The sequence below is a fragment of the Gymnoscopelus microlampas genome, assembly GCF_963454915.1.
Source record: "Gymnoscopelus microlampas genome assembly, chromosome: 13".
Taxonomy (NCBI): Eukaryota; Metazoa; Chordata; class Actinopteri; order Myctophiformes; family Myctophidae; genus Gymnoscopelus; species Gymnoscopelus microlampas.
This window is the reverse complement of record NC_139950.1, coordinates 46,246,620-46,252,240: the sequence shown is the minus strand read 5'-3', so window position 1 is coordinate 46,252,240 and position 5,621 is coordinate 46,246,620.

The window sequence follows — 5,621 nt, the reverse complement described above, 5'->3', positions numbered from 1 at the left end:
CTTTCAGAGCAAAAGGGAGCAGGAACAATGCCAGCCGAAACGTCCATTTGTACCTCCTCATGTCCCTGCTACGTTGTACGATCATAAAGACGATATTTAAAATAGCGAAAATAGCCTACAAGCTATATCTACAAGCTCACAACACCGTTGCGATCCGTTGCGAGCTTGTAGATCTGCTATTTTCACGTCTAATATGAAGAAGGGCCTTAATCACCCCATGGAGACTTCATGGATATTTTTAGTTTTTGTCGCATTCCTAAGCAAATAATTTGATGACCATCGGACCGGTAGGCAGCGGTTCTGGTAGGAGACACAAGGGAGACTCTTTGTGTCTACCGGAACCGCTGCTGGTCATCAAATTAACAAACCATCCCTTTAAGATGGAGGGCCTTAATGAAAAAAAAGTTGAAATATAGACAGCAACGATAGGCTAAAGGACTATTGAGTGATGTGCTTCATTCACCTGTCATCTAACAGGACCCCCCCCCCCCCACCCTGACACCCAATAAAATACAGTGTGTTCAGTGTAGAGGGGCACAAAACCAGTTTTCCAGCTCAGGTTAAGGTTAAAAACTACAGCAGATTAAAAACATGGCAGGCTATAGTCTGCAAAACAGCTTATTAAATGAATAATGGGTGAGTTGAGATTTAGGAGTACCCCGAGTCATGGCAAGCATGTGCCCAATGTGCAAGCATTGACACGCTTAAATCCAACTCCCATTATTCATTTGATTAGCTGCAGCCGTGTCGCTGACATCATCATACTATAAGGTCAGCCTTACACGCTAATGGGCGAGTTAGATGTAGGTGTATACCCAGAAGCCATACACGCAGAGACAGTATAGTCCGCCCTAAATCTACCACACCCAATTAATTTGATTATAGCTGCAGCTTATCATTGCTTTACATCACGTTGTGTACTATAAGGTCTGCTTTATGCAGCCTTCCATGTGTTTACTCAGCTGTAGTTTCTGTTTAACCTGAACTGGAAAACAAAACTACAAAATCAAGTCTAGGCCTATAGGGTTCCATCCCCCTTTAATTCTGAACGCATGCAAACAGAATTGTTTTACAGTGCATCTCCCTGTCCCCCCCTTTCTTAAGCGCTCACCTTTCTTTCGTCTTCACCGTCCCCAACCCCCCAACCCCCCCCAAACCCTCCAGTTCGTTCATTATCTCTCCGTCTCAAAACGGGGGTGGGGGAATTGTTAAGGATGAAAAGGAGGGATGAGTGACAGATAAGTGGATGACTATAATATACCGTCTCTCCTCCCAGGCCTCATTAGAAAAACTCTGTGCTTATATATCATGCACCATTCTACCCCTCCTCCTCCTCCTCCTCCTCCTCCTCCTCCTCCTCCTCCTCCTCCTCCGTTCTGAGACGGAGACGAGACACGGCAAATGATACCCCTGGAGAGGGGTGTGTGTGTGTGTGTGTGTGTGTGTGTGTGTGTGTGTGTGAGTGTGTGAGTGTGGCGGTGGGTACAACTGATTAGTTATTCTCGTTCTGTGTGACCTATAATGCCTGATTTATACTTGATTGCGTGTCGCCGCACACCGAAAATAGCAGATCTACAAGCACAGCTATGGAGGGTCCTTAAAATTAAGAGGTTTGAGCTTGTAGATCTGCTGTTTAGATAATAATAATACACTTTATTTTTATAGCACCTTTCATGGCATAAATGCAGCTCAAAGTGCTTTACAGAGCAACACATTTTTTAAAAATACAACATTTTAGATAGACAGTATAGAGACTATTATGTGCCTTATCGGATCGGAATTAATCGGATCGGTTTTGATGCTGCCTGATCGGAATCGGATCGCAAAAACCTTGATCGCAGCACCTCTAGTAGAAATCCGCCCCTTATAACGACCCCCATGACAGGCTAGACATCATTGTCTCCGCCAGGAGACATTGTTTTCACTTTCCACATGTCAAGCTAACATTGGTCAAGCCTCACGTGACACGTGACAATACGGTGAAATAGTGTGATCTGATTGGCTAGTGACGTATAGCGGCCTATAAATACATGTGTCACTTTGAAAGAGTCTTAGCCTCTTTCAAAGTGAGGTAAGACAGGAATAATCACGAAATGGCTGAGAAATGGCGGATACTGTAACAATTGGATAGGACACTTACACAGACAGGACAGATAGGACACTTACATAGGACACTTACATAGACAGGACGGATAGGACACTTATACAGACAGGACGGATAGGACACTTATACAGACAGGACGGATAGGACACTTATACAGACAGGACAGGACAGGACCCATGTATGCGCGCTGCGCGCGCGTGCATGTGTCCCGTTTACCAGCACCCCTTGCTCTAAAGTACTTCCCGCGTCCCTGTGTGTCATGTTACTATGACACAGTAACATGTTCTATTTTTTGTAAGAATTAGAACATAAGAAGTAGAACATTCCCAACATTCCCAAGTCTGCTGGCGGAGACTTGTGCTCCGAGGAGCACTTTTTCTAGTTATATTTGATTCTACATATCAGGTGTTTCCTGTAAAAAAAATAATGGTACGATAACATTTACAGTAGCCAACGGGATTCCATAAAAAGCAGGTGCTTCACCCAGAGACGAGGCCTTACAACTCACACTAGGTTTAGTCTTGTCCAGCGTGATCTAATATGAGAGTGTCGACACTAGCGTTGACTAGACTCATATTGTAAGAATGGAATGCGGAAATGCTCGTTCTCTCTCAATGAGGAAGTTCCAACGTTTGGAACTACAGTATAGCCCATAGCAGCCCGCTTTGCAGCGAGATCAAAGCGACGAGCGTGTCATAACTCTCTCTCTCTATGGGCCTGGTCTTGTCATGCTTCTAAGCTAGGCTAAAAAACAAACAAACCGGAAGCTGATTTAACATTGGTTAATAGCCAAATGTGAAAAATTTGCATGTGCAGTGTAAGATTCGTCATCAAAAATCTTCAAACCACTTTTGATACAGATTACTTGCATAATTACATGCTGAAAATAGCCGATCACACTGAGCAGTGAGCTTGTAGATCGCCTATTTTTAGCGGCGCTAGCCGCTCTATACCTTTAGGTATAGAGCGGATATTAGCCCTCTATGCCTGGCTTTTGCGTCAACGTTCTGATTGGTCAGGTGCGCCAACGTTCTGATTGGTCAGGTGCGTCAACGTTCTGATTGGTCAGGTGCGTCAACGTTCTGATTGGTCAGGTGCGCCAAAGTTGTGATTGGTCACTATTCATGACATCACTATGATGTCATGAATATAGAATTCGATGTCTATATAAACGATGACAATGACTTCATCTTATTATTCATTTGGCTAAAGTCTCCGTCTAGGTAAGTTATTTAAAGTTAATATGACGAATAGAAAGAGAAAGATACAAGAACAGATGAAGGGTGAATGTATAGAAAGTCTGAGTTCGGGACCCAGTCATCCGTTATGACAGAATGGTTTGATAGAGACGATCGAGAATCCAAGAGTCCGTTAAGGTTCTGATTGGTCAGGCCCGTCAAGGTTCTGATTGGTCAGGCCCGTCAAGGTTGTGATTTGTCAGGCAAGGGGACTATTCATGACATCACTATGATGTCAAGGTTTATTTTTTATTTCCTCATGTTTTTTTTGTATATATTTTTATTTGGCTAAAGTCTCCTTCTAGGTAAGTTATTTAAAGTTAGATCCTCAATTTAACTTTATCTGTCGCCGACGCTCTGATTGGTCAGACCCGTCAACAAAGTGATTGGTCAAGCTTCACATGACACATGGCTATAAACACATTATAAACACATATCGATGACATAATGTATTCAAAGGCGCCGCTACCTTCACACAGGGTGTGATTTTTTGGGTGTTTAAACACTCCTGTATGGATTATATAAATTAAAGCAGCAATCCGGAATTTATTTGAATAAATGAAAAATTATTCTAACCAATCTATATAGTAGAGTATGTTAATACAATATAACTAGCAGTAGTACTTCTGCCCTCGTTAGAGAGGTGGCCTCTCTACCTTTCACCGGATCCACGAGTACTGTAGCAACGCCCGAAGCTCATAAGCACAACATCTCCCTTGGACGAGCGGGGATTCCGTCTTAGCAGAGAGCAGTACCGTAGAGGTTTGATGTCCCACACGTGGGAGACTGAGGTTCGAATCCCAGGCAGGACATTAAAACCTACGGATCGCAGCTTTAAATGCAACTGACCGGACGATCCCTGCTGGATCTATAGCAGTCCAAACCAAAGTAAACACATTTCTGCAGATGTCAAAGTGATTCATTTTGGTGCTGTAGTAGGTGCTGCTGTCAAGCCAAACAAAAACACTTTAATTACTCCTGAAAACAGTAATTAAAGTGATCTTACAAGCTGCAAAACAAAGTGGGGTCCCTCAGGGTTCCTTTGGGGGGGGGGGGTCCAAATTGACCCTTAAAGGCCTGTAACTCTAAAGTGTGTACAAATGGAACCAAATGGACCCGTCCCATTTGGTTCCATTTGTACACACTCAGAGATATGAAGGGTCCTTGAAATTAAAAGTTTTGAGAACCCTAGTTCTATGATTATTTTGGGGGGGGTCACTCACGGCCTGAAAAGGTTGAGAAACCCCGGATCTACAGTATATAGCGAGGAGTCGTCACTGTCCAAAACCTCTTTTTTTCCGTCACGTTGCACAGTTCAGCTCCTCAGAGTCGTAGTAGGGTTTCCAACATCCTGTCTTTTATGAGGCTCACAGAACGTATGACACAGCCTATGAATAGAACTTGTGGGCCAGTCTCTGCTGTGCTGGGTGTGGTGCATTGCAATATGATGACACTTTTTTTCTTTCTCTTGACAGGAAGCCTTAGACATTTCAGAGATGTGAGTGACCTCCATGGTCAGACTGTTTTAGTCCAAGAACTGTGAAACCGGAGAACTCGGAACTCCTCGGGAAGAAAGAAGTTGCTTTTTTAAATCCCAAAATGAAAGAATTTGAGGCTGGTTCCGGCTTAAGACCCGAGGGTGATTCTACAAATCGTCTCTTGTCGGGTGGAAACCTCATAATGTCCAAAACTGTTACTTTTCAGGATTCAAATTCAATACCATCAAAAGTAGCATATTGAGCTTGTAGATCTGCTACTTTTGATGCTTTTCTGTGACGCTGTAGTGTGATCAAGTAGGGCATTAATTTACGAAAAAACACTAAAAATATGGAAAGACACACACACACACACACACACACACACACACACACACACACACACACACACACACACACACACACACACACACACACACACACACACACACACACACACACACACACACACACACACACACACACACACACACACACACACCCACACACAGAGAGGTTTCTTCCGACAGCAAGTTCAGCAACGAAATGCCTTCTAAATCCTAAGAGTTTTCTAAAAAACGTGTGTTGCTATTTATACGTATGTATATAGCAAACTAAAATGACACAGATGATCCCGGTTTCAATGGGTATGTGTGTCAATGTTTTGATTTATCTTGTTACGAAACGGACTCCACCGAAACGGACTTATGAAATCTTAGTTTTAATTCAACATAATAATAGCACAATGTAAGAATTTTAAGACCCAAGGCTTGAAATCAGATGGAATGTAATATAATACCTTTA